The 12,938-nt window shown below is 29.3% G+C and overlaps 1 long non-coding RNA gene across 1 annotated transcript; it reads right to left on the bottom strand.

Annotated features, from left to right (window-relative positions):
• Positions 1–3,038: 3,038 nt before the first annotated feature.
• Positions 3,039–10,707, bottom strand: LOC142331659 (uncharacterized). The gene is made up of 6 exons (XR_012758065.1): positions 10,596–10,707; positions 10,352–10,445; positions 10,090–10,183; positions 8,927–9,021; positions 5,081–5,244; positions 3,039–3,161 (listed from the first exon to the last, which is right to left on the bottom strand). It is a non-coding gene; the product is annotated as an uncharacterized LOC142331659 (long non-coding RNA).
• Between the last annotated feature and the right edge of the window lie 2,231 nt (positions 10,708–12,938).

Genomic DNA, 12,938 nt, shown 5'->3' on the forward strand with positions numbered 1-12,938 from the left:
CAGTATAGAAAGAAGCATGCCAAAAAATGTGTTGAAAATGGTGGGCTCATTTTTGAACATTTATTACAAATTGGAATGTATAATGCACTAGTAAACTTGATCTAGTGTACTGTTTCTAAATAAAATTCAAATTGTAGAGAATTAAATTCTCTACAAGTTTTGTTTAAAAGTTTTCTATGTTTATTACCCATTTAACAAAGTTATTGTATATTCCACATAAAAAACAGGGTCTTTACTTCTAATTTATTGGATTTCAACAAACAACCCCCCTCATGGCCCATTAAAATAAGGGTGATATGTACGACATCATGTAAATAAGGTGAAGTCTTGTACAGAATCTGGCTGACCTTTCCTGACTCGTGTGATTAATTGAACCCCAACCACGAAAGTATACCATATTCACTGTCTAGCATTCAAATCAATATAAAAGAGATAAACTATTACAAGGATTAGAACCTCAGAACCTTCGACTTCAAAAATCAACTATTAAACAACTTATCTGTGACAATGATTTAACCATTAGACCAGCCCGTTGGGCTAATGAACATACTGTTGCGTGTTCCCGGCTTGATCAAGATATTGAGAGATTAAAAATTTTAAATGATTCTATAATTACAAGTTATTAATTTAAGAACATAAATAAAATAAGACAAATCAATAACAATAATAGTGACAACAGTAATAATAATAATAATAATAATAAAAAAATAATAAATAATAGTAATTACAACAATATTAATAATAATACTAAATGTCAAAAATAATAATAATAATAAAAAACAGTGATCACACACAAAACAGAATTTAAAATAATTGTTAGGATTTATTTACAAGTAGTTAAATATCAAAAGCCAGAATTCAGTCCCACTGACAAAGACATTGGCATGACAACTAATCTTAACACTTTTAACAATTAGTCTTGTATTAACAATAGTACAATAGGTGAAACAAGTATAAAGAAAGTTCTTTCACTACAAATACCTTTGCTGTTCAGAAATAAAACTACCCCGACAATTTAAAAATGAAATTTAGTACATTATCTCTTTCACTTAGTCTAATAGTAACTCACTGAACCATTTCTGGTTTTCATGTACTGTCCACACTGGAATTATTTATAATTAATTTGTTTGTCACCGAACTCTACCGTATTACTATCTCGCAGACCGATTGTCAACTGGTCTTACACGGTGTATTTATATTCCTATCCTCTTTACCTGCAGGACAGGACCCAACTTAAAGCATGGGAATGACTGTCCGCCCTCACATTTTCCCATGAAATTCCTACCCTGGTCCAGTAGCTCTTCTCACAGAACAACATCTATTTAGGTGTGTCAGCAGGCAGTATTACAAAGGACGATTGTTAAATGGACCTGTCAGCTTTACTAAAAGATTTCTTTTAGCCCCTTTCTGGATTCCTCACATTATTATATTTTCTACTACTTTCTTTTTAATCGGCAGGAAATTGCCAGGTCTATTATACTGGTTCTGCTACAATATGATTTAAAAACCCGATACCTAAATTAATTGATTAACTTGTTTTTATCTATTTGATTTCAGGTTATAAAAAATTTCAGAAAAAATTGACAAATTTATGGATGTAATCTCATATTTCTCTTTAAGGCAATGGGAATTTTCTGATAAAAATACACAGGATTTATGGCACTCATTAGATGAGACAGACAAATAAATTTTTCCATTTAATTCAAAAGATCCTAAATGGGAAAAATATATTAATATTTATATACGTGGAATTAGACAATATCTAATAAAAGATGATTTGTCAACAATTCCAGAAGGAATAAAAAGGTTTCAGAGGCTAGTTTTGCAATTCATACAAAAGATAATTTTTTTTAATTTTGCAATATTTTATGTATATATTTTTTATCAACACTTGACAGTTTGATCTAGTTCTTTATTCTTCATTAATACTTGTAATTTTTTTAACCTTTATTTACCTTCTAAAATTTCTTATTTCCTTTATCATAAAATTAATTATTCTCAGCAGTCTTAATATGCGAGCCAGTTTTACATAGGCTAGTAGGAAGATTACAATGCATTACCACTGGCTTCTTTAAGTTTGAAAATATTAATTTCTAACAATCATCTGTAAAACTCATTTCAAAAGTCTCATTAGATGAGAGACAGAAATTTTCCCATTTACAATAATTTAGAAGACCTTAAATGGGAAGAAAATATTAATTTTTATAAGTATGGAATTAGACAATATCTGTTAAAAGATTATTTGTCAACAATTCCTGAAGGAATGAAAAGTGTTCAAAGGTTATTTTGCAGTATATACATACATATAATATATTTATTTTTTGAATTTGCAATATTCAAAACTTTGCCTCAATCTTTGGCTTTCCAGCTAAAGAATATGTTAAAAGGTATTCAGTAGCTCATTACTTACAGAAACAGAAATTGTTGCAGAATATAACAATTTTACTTTTGAAATTTTAATTTCAAATCTGAAGTCACTACAGTTTTATATACATTAAAATGTATTCTTGAGATGGACTAGAGAAACTTTAGTAAGAAATTATTATAAATAAAACATAATAATCATTTATTTGTGCAGCTATATTCTTTGCTTTTCCACTAGTGCGATCATGATTTTTTTGACAATTATAGCATTGACAATACTATTGATATGTGTACTTTGTTATGTGAAAATATTTACCTCAGATTATATAATTCATAACAAAATACAAAGAGAAGATTGCAGAATACTCTTCTTTTTAAATGAAATAATGAGTAACGGATGCTAACACAAAGTGTGCATATCCATTCTAGGTTATCCATCAGTTTTATTATACAAAAATCTACAACTAAGCCTATGAATGAATTTAAAATTCTATCGATCATTCATTCCATACATATGATACTGAAACTTGATACATGTAAAACTACTGAACTACACATAGTCAAACTTGCCAGTTAGATTTTTATTATTCACTATCAAAATATGATGAATTCCTGATGGAGAAATTAATAGTAATAATAAACAAAAAAAGATGGAATAATTTTCAAACCTTTTCCTTTTTTAGGTTATTCTGGTTACACTGTGCTGCACTAACAATTATAGCTCTTTTAATTAGATGCTTAACGTGGTTTATTGCTGGATTTTCAATAAAGTACGGTTCAACATCTACAACCTCTATCTACAACATCAACAACGAAATTTCAAGAAATGAACATGAAATAAAACTGAAAATAGTTATGCTGATTTCTTGTTTTAAAATAACGTCACTAAAAAATGCTTAAAGATACATAACAAAGACAAAAAAACATGGATAATTTCTGTTTTAGGAGGACGGTTTATAGTACCATGATGAAACAATATGAATATTCTAGTTTTTCTACCCAAATTTTTATTAATAAATACTTGAATGTACGTAGCATGATTTTAATGTACAGCATATCTACCTGAAATACAGTAATCAGACTATTTGAATTATCTTTCTGTAAGATTCAGCAGATGTTTGATCTAAAGAAATACTAACTTACTGTTACAAACCATTTCAATTAAAACTTTTTCATGCGAGATACTATTTTATAAAGTCTAATGAAAAGAAATGAATAATAGTGAAGCAGTAGAAAATCTGATTACTGCTTATTTTATTAAACAATGTTGTTTAATAAAATACTAATGTACTAAGTAAAACATAATAATAAGTAAAAAATAAATACGAATTCATTTGAGTTTGTGTTTCTGTATTTTTTTTAGGGGGGGAATTCGTAGTTTGTAAGTTTGTGTAAGTTGGATTCTACTCTTAGTTTCTTTTTATTCTGTAACTATCTTCTAGCTTAAATCCTAGCCTAAGGTTCGATCTTTTCAGTTAAGGTAAAGAAATTATTTTTCATTATATTCTTTTGATTTATTTGTAGTTTTATTTTGAACATAAAATATACTAATCTTTAAAAAAACATACAAGACATGACAAGTCATATACCAATTGTATATTATAAACATTCTTTATCATGCATTATGTTTTGATGACATATGATGTTTTGTGTGTTCGAACATGCAGTTATCGATGTCGGCTATAAACAATTTTATAAGTACATATTGTCAGTCACATGTTTATTTCCATAGTTGTCATGAGTGTTATTTGTCTCATGGAACAAATTGCAAATGAAAACAATGGTGGCATGATTTTACAGAAACATGGTATATACACAAACCTTGCATTTATCAACATGGTCTTGGGACAATTTTGTGTATGGCTGCACACGATCAAAGGATGTGTTCCTGTGATGATTGTACAAATACAAACAGTTATCTCAAAAACTCTTCTTACTGGTAGGCAAAGAAGCTAACCTGTAAAGTTTTGTCAGGAGGAGCTGGAGATTAATCATAACACAAAGGTTATGTGTGAATCGTGACATTCAAAACTTAATGGATATTAACATCAAATGGTCAATTGCTCAGCACAATTTTTGTTAACCCACAAACAGGAGTGCACACTCCTGTATGTAAGTATGTAGAGGTCTGCCAAACAACAGAATAAAATTAACTGCAGCACCAGTAGTAAACTGTTTGAGTCATATCTTGTTGAATTTATGTGAAACCAGCAGTACCAAGATAATGATTTTTTTTAACAAATCCTGAAAGATTAACCTCCATAATGACAAGTAAGGACAATTATCCATTTTTTGTTTGTTTGTTAATAGCATCGTAGTTTAAGATCATAAAAATTACATAATTTCTGAAAAAAAACTCCTCGACACGTAAAGGAAAAGATCCAACAAATTTACTACATTCTTAGTACTCATTTATCAGTTTGATAACTTACCTCCAAACAGGTGTACCTAAAATTACTTACGAGAATATTTATTATCCATAACTCTATCTTTGACTCTGATATCTATTTAAGGGTCAATTTTTATTTCTGGCTTTTCTACTTTTTTTAAAAATACTGTCAAAAATTATACTAACTAATAAACATCTAAGGAAAAACTGAATGGAAAGTATAATTGTAGTTCATTATAACTTAAGTATTAGTTGTAGTTTATTATTAATTAACATATAAATTATTAGTTATAGTTTAGCTTTTAAATTATTTTGTTAAGGTCATACCAATTGTTAATTTTATTGATCCTAACAACAGAAGAGCTGTTAATCTTTTTTAATGGTTATTCCTTAGTGTGGGCTCTCCACAATAGTCCATACATTGTGATTCAATGTGGCTACTTGCTTGTAACGTTTTGGAGATTCCAGGCATTATGTTTCATGGCTTCTACCTGGAAAAGAATACATTCTGAGTACAAAAAAAAATCACACACGTCATATTTTAATTTTACTTTCAAAAAATAACAAATACTATTTTCAAGTAAACCTATTGCTACTATAATTGTTATTAAGATAATAATTACTATTATCTTTTTTGCTAACCTCACAATAGTTTCTATGTTGTGTACTGCTTACCTTTCTTATCTTCATTCTTTTATCACTTGTTCAATGCAACATATATTGGACAAACATGAAGAAAATGAAAATTATATTTTAACAAACACTTAAGATCTTTTAAAAATCAAAAACAAGATTCTAATTATACAACGAATTTAATAAAAGGACATACTCCAATGAAAATGGAAGAATCAATGAAATTAATTGTCAACTTATTAAAGAAAGAAGAATGAACATTTTACAAATTAAATTAAATAACAACAATAAAACGATCATAAACAAGCAGATCAACAAACAAGTGGATGTCCTTTTCAAGAACCTCAATTTATTGGAAACAGGAAATAGATAAATAAAATTAAAAGATAAGTATAACCATTAATTACAAATAAATAAAAAGAAGGCCAGATAAGGCATGATGTCGAATATAAGGACTAAATGCTATATAAGTTGACTAAATGCTATATAAAGATTAACAGAAATTTAACAGTACTACTACAGTAAGTTTTGTTAATAGAGTGGTTCCAAACACATCAACAAGTGATAAAAGAATAAAGCTAAAAAAGGTAAGCAGTACTCAACACTACCGCTACTACTTTTTAAAATAAACCATTCCTGTTTATAGATTTGGGGTGATAAATTCAGGACTGTTCATTTTTACAAATATATGAAATACACTTATAATTCAATATGATCCATAGATATAAAGTAGATTATTTTGGAATTTATTAATCATTATTACCTCAGAATACAGAAAATGAAAGTACCAATCAAGAGTTTTAAAGGTCATTGTTATTTGGGTTATTTTGATATCTGATTCAGGATACCATTTAATTATCATACGGATGTTTACTAGTACCTTAATAGTGTTTCTTTGTCATTGGATTGATTGCAAAAGATTCCATAGGCAGTGCTGATTTTATAATGTGCAACTTCTTAAAACAAAATTATAAAGGCAGTCCCAATGATCTAATTTTTACAGTATTTAATTAAAAATATGTGCATACAATAGTTATGTTGATCTACAAAACACATTATTCTGATGATATAATACTTTTGAAGTGACAACTGGATCTACTGGAATAGATTTAAAATCTCCTGAAGATGAAACTTACTGGAAAATAATAAATTAGTTTTCTTGGGTATTTCTATAATACTGCCTGAAAAAACCATATGATAGGATAGTGGGTTATGCCATAAAACATAGGTACCAGGGTAATAGACAGGCTATACTGGTAATATACGCATATTGTTTATTCATTTCAATAAGTTTACCTCTAGTTTAGTTTAAAATTAAAAACCAATTTCATTAACAACACAAATGTTAATTCACCTGTTATATAAATGCAATTCTGAAGCAATTATCAAGTTAGCAACCATATCAACTGTAGCATTAGGATCACATTCCATTATTCTTACTACCAATGAAAGTTTCAACAGTATTTCTGATAGGTCATATAAATTGCCTATCCAATCGGGTAACCATTTTTTTGATTTTCAACAAAGAAATTATTTCTCAGGAATGGATAAACCTACTTCAATTAAATTTGGCAAATCTAAGACTCTTTACTCTAAAAAATAAAAAAAAATTTGACGTCACCTTCAAAAATTTCAAAATGGCAGCCATCTTACTTTTTAATCTTCAATATCTTTGTAATTATTTATAAATCAAATTTTTTCTTATTATAAAATTATTAAGCATTTCATTTTGAACAAAATGACACCTCATTCATAAAACTCCATTGACAAACAATCAAGTTATTGCAGACAATTAACCCAGAAGTACACTTGCACACCGTAATGCAAGCTGATAATTTTTATTAATTTACTATTATTATTTATTATTAATTATTAATAATTTCTATTACATTTAATGGAGGAAATAAAAACAGGTAAAAAATTATCAGTTTGCCTTACAACAATTGCCACACGCTTTGCAAGCATATTGCCAGGTTAATTTTCACCAATACAAATCACATTGACAAAGATCTTATTCATTGTGCTTACTACTATCGCTATCCTAAAATCGACCCCGCATGAGGTTGTACAACTGCATGTCCCATATCTTGGTTAAATTTACACTTATCTTCATTTTACAACAATTGACCCTTTGTTTCGGAAGAATTTCAAGACTTGGGCGAGGTTGCAACACCGTGCAGCTCTCGCAGTCCATTGATAGATGGGATGTTTACTACTACGATTACCAATAACAACTATAAACATGTAAGTTCTCTAAGGGGTACAGTTTAATTCTAAACAACACAACTGCTCAAATACAATTAATGGAGCCCAGGTCTGATCAGAGAAAAAACTATTCAATTTCTATGGTTTGCATAGACACACTATAGAAGCATCGAGTTACTATTCAAAATAGTAGCAAACATTTTTTATGTTAATATTTTCCTGTTTTCCAAAATATAGACCATTCAGGGATGTGCTAGGACCACCCTTACCAAATACTTGTGCGATTACAGAACCCTGACTTTCCTACATCTTTTACATTTAGTCTTTCATTGACAACTTTAGTGACAATTACTGGCTAATAACATAAAAATAAAAACAATAATTATTTTATAATCGACTTACATGGTGCTAAGTTTCATCCCAATTTAACTGTTTGGGCGTCACTAAACTGACAACACGATGGGTAAATCGGAAACCATGAATGAAATGATCATGAGTAACCGGCGCACTAAAATTGGAGAAATTGCAAGTGAACATAACATCAGCGAAAGTATTGTGTATGCGATATCATTCACGATCAGTTTGGTTTCCCCAAAATGTGTGCACAAATGGTGCCACATCTGTTGACCAACAACCACAAACATCAACGATTTGCGTCAGCTCTTTTTTTTCTTCAACATTATTCCACGACTGGTCCATAGGTATTGAAAGAAATCAACATAGGGGATGATGGCTGGGTGCTTCATTACACTATTTAAACTGAATGAGCAACACATAAATGGAGACAGAAAAATACAGGCAGCCATAAAATTTGAAAACATCCCCACATGTTCAAAGATTTTATGCTGACAGACATTTTAGATTCTGAGCGAGTTGTTTGTAGTTTAATTTATGTCCTGAGTAACAACAGTCAATGCCAAATCTTGCAGAGGATTTAAAAAAATTTTGCAAATTCATTAAAATTCAAAATCACGGAAGATTAAGGGATGAGCTTATTTTTCTTCACAACAATGCTGCTCGTAATTCACCACATATGACAACAAAATTACGGCAAAAATTGTAGTGGGAAGTGTGGTCTCATCCGCCTTACAGCCCTGACTTTGCACCGTCGACCACCAACTGTTTTGTCCTCTCAAGCTAAACCAAGGGCAGGGTTTAGCAATCCTTAAATGGTTGAAGAAATTTATATTAAATTTTGATGAGATTGAAATTAAAAACTTGTCACAATGTATGAAAAATGTTGGTGATTTTGTCAAAAAATATATAGGTTTTTGTTCAGCAAAACGGAATTGTCTTATGAATATATGTTTGTTTCATAGAACGGGTTTAACTTACTTTCTGATCATCCCTCGTATTTTACTGATTGTCAAGCAGTCTTGAAAGCATCAATTTTTAAAATAAGTAGAGAGTTTTAATGATAACACTAACATCTGAAACAAAAAAAAAAAAATAATTTTAAAAGTATTTTAATAGTCTTAAACAAAAATTTATAATTTTATTATTAATTTATGGGCTTATTATCCATAAATTCTAATAATCATATAATAAGTAAAAACTGTTAGAAAATATGACGATGCTAACAAAACTGTACATTACCACTAAGTAAATTATACTGAACATGATATATTAATCAATTCAGAAATCTTGAAAGTAGCATAATTATAAAATAAGTAGAGTACTTCTTCTTGTTTTAGGATAACACTATCACCTTGAAGTGCTATGAATAAAGTCTTTGCCCACCCTTTCTTGCTCCTATCTAAGGAGCTTATCCGTCCAGATCCCCCCCGCTATATTGAAAACATGCCGACCTCCTTTTCCACATTGCCGGCGTGTTAATCTGTTGAAGGGTTAACCTTTCCGGGGACAGCCTATCAGATCCAGACTCGCTTAGCACATGTCCTTCCCGCACTCCTGACAGGTTCATCATATGTCAAGGGTCACCATTGTCACCATCAGTAAGCCCTGATTCCCCACTGATGCGTGTGGGTGGAGAGAACAAAATAGCCATAGGATGAAACCCCACGACTTACACGGTGTCAACTTTCATCCCAAAGCTCACTTTTTTTGGGATCACTTAACTGAAAACACGATGGGTTTATCGGAAACCGTGAATGAAATGATAATGAGTAACCGGCGCAGTAAAATTGGAGAAATTGCAAGTGAAGATAACGTTTGTGAAAGTATGCGATTTCATTCACGATCAGCTTGGTTACCCCAACATGTGTGCATAAATTGTACCACATCTGTTGACCGACAACCACAAACGTCAACTCTTGCATCAGTTCTTTTATTTTCATCAATATTATTCAACGATTGGTCCACATGTTTTCAAAGAAGTCCGCATAGAGGATGAGAGCTGGGTGCTACATTACACTATTTAAACTGAAAGAGAAACACATAAATGGAGACACAAAAAAACAGGCAGTCAAAAAATATATAAAAACATGTAGGTTTGTCTTATAAATATATGTTTGTTTCATAGACCGGGTGTAACTTACTCTCTGATCGTCCCTCGTATTTTACTCACTGCCAAGCAGTCTTGAAAGCATCCATTTTTAAAATGAGTAGGGTGTTAAATGATAACAATTACATCTGAAACAAAAAAAAAAAATAATAATTTTAAAAGTAATTTAATAGTCTTAAACAAAAATTTATGATTTTATTATTATCTATGTGCCTAAAATCCAATAAAATCTAATAATCGTATAATAAGTAAAACCTGTTAGTTAATATGACGATGCTAACAAAACTGTACATTACCGCTATTTAAATTATACTGAAGAGGATACATTAATCAGCTTGAAAGTGGCATAATTTTAAAATAAGTACAGTACTTATATGATAACTCGTGCATCTGAAACACAAATAAACATATTCTTAAAATCTCAAACAATAATCAATTATAATATTAATTAACTATACATGGATGCTTTCCAAATAAAATCTTATAATTATAAACCAACAAAAAATATAGCACAAAGTTACTGAGAAAAATGTTTACTACCGTTATGGAATTAATACTGAACATCATGTATTTGTCACACCGAACAGCTCTTTGAAATAGAATGAATTTAATATTAAGCAAACATTTCTATGCATGTAACATATGTACCTGAAAACAAAAAAAAAGAAGTTTATTCATCAGAAATATTATCTTCATGATATTATTGAAACAATAGTTATATTATCTAATAATCATCATAACAAAATTATTATTACCTGTTAGAAAATATGCTGATGATAGTGAATACTTATCACAAATATTTTCTTGAATTTTAGGATCTGCATTAGAATCAGGCTGTACTTTTGAAGGGGTGATCGTATATTTGTATCCTAAGAACATTCTTTTTAACAATGCGTCAACTAAGCACACACAGAACATGCTCAATACATATGCAAAAACCAAATAACTACACAACTCACTCTACTAAAGCGAACCGAACAACTAAACCAAGGCAATAGAGTAACATAAACATTTATTAATGAATAGAGTTCTACAAACAGTTAAAAATAGCATATATGATATTACAAAAAAATCTGAATAGAAAATCCCCCTAAAAATTATTCAATGCAAGAAGTAAATTATATGAACCGGAATTGGAATTTTTTAAAAAACATGCATGAAAAATGTTTTTTTTTCCAATTCTTTTCAAGATATACTCATGTTTTACATACCTTTTGTACAGCTAATTATACAATATAATAATCAATAAAAAAATTAAAATCCAGTTTCTAATAATTTTTACGAAAGTGTATTAACGCGACATAAGTAAACTTAACCAAATGAATAAAATGCATACAAAACCAGAAAAAACACACATAATTAAAAAATAAACACAACCTACAGAGGAACTTACCGGAGCGAACACGATATTTTTCTTAAAATACCATGCATATATTTATCTGAATATTCACATATTAACAAAATAAATATAAACAAGGTTGCTGATGAAATCGTAAAAAAATAGTTTAATATACTGGAAAAAGGAGCACCAGCTACAAAATAAGTATTTCTCCTTCCAATCGTTAGTATTACATTAACAGAAATAAATATTTAAGTCACGTTAATGCTGTTAAAATGATCCACAATCTTTAACCTATGTAGTAAATTACCAGTATCGGACCTATAACAAAAAACAAAAGAATGATTCAAAAAAAATATTTTTTTTGTAATTATTTTAATAGTTTAATAAAAAGGATAGATCTGCATTCACAACATAATAGTATAATCAATTACTACAAATTATAATCATGAGTAAAAAAACAAAAATCTATTTATTAATCAAATAAAAAGAAAATTATTATTTATCCAAAATAAATATTCCAGAACTATTAAATATATAAGCAACAATTACACCGTATTGTTGAAAATCTATGAATGCAGAATTCACTTAAAAATGTACTATCTGCATTTTTCAATCGTGCACTGCTAAAATGAGCTGTTTATGACAGTATTTATACTGCCATAAAAGTAGTATTTACAATAGTTTTTTTTTGTTATTTAATTCGCCTGACAGTATTCTCCACTCCTTTAGGTTATTTGAAATTTTTTTGAACTTAATTTAACTGTAGGGCTATTATCCAATAAAATCTAGTAATCATATATAAACTGTATATAGTAATCATACTATAAACTGTTAGAACACCAGACGATGCTAAAAAAACTGAACGTTATGACTATGTAATTAATAATGTACATGATACATTGCCGATAGTCAAAAAGTTTTGAAAGTGTGATAATTTTACAAAAATAGATAGTATAAATGATAACTCATACATCTGAAAAAAAAGATTTTGTTTCATTTTCAATTTTTCTAGTTTTCAATTATTCATGTTGTTTTACAAGGGTTATTAATAAATAAAGACAAAAATTGCTCTGCAGCTAAAATGTGACTTCTTTCACTTTTAAACACCTCTGAATCAGCTTATTTATGCCTGCATGTAGAAATTTTTGTTTTGATGTCAGAGCCAATTTTTCCTTGACATTGTCATTGCCATTAAACTTTTATGACTGCCTCCTTAAGTGGACTAAACAAGTGGATATCAGATGGGGCCAAATGAGAACTGTATGGTGGTGTATGGTAGAGTATCAAAAATAAATGGGTCTTTTACATTCCACAAGAATGTCAACGTGATTTATCCTGCTGGTGATTGGGTTAAAAATTTTTCTTGAGTTTATAAATGTAGTTAAATCTGTTCGTATCAAATTGAGATCTATGAATCAGAAAGAAATTCTCTAAAATATTTGTATGAATCGTAGCACTGTATAGAGTGAAACATGAAACTAAAATGAAAATAAAGAAAAATAGAAACTTTTCAAATATTATGTTACACAATGTTTCAAATT

This window comes from Lycorma delicatula, chromosome 10 (assembly GCF_047948215.1).
Source record: "Lycorma delicatula isolate Av1 chromosome 10, ASM4794821v1, whole genome shotgun sequence".
NCBI classification, from domain to species: domain Eukaryota; kingdom Metazoa; phylum Arthropoda; class Insecta; order Hemiptera; family Fulgoridae; genus Lycorma; species Lycorma delicatula.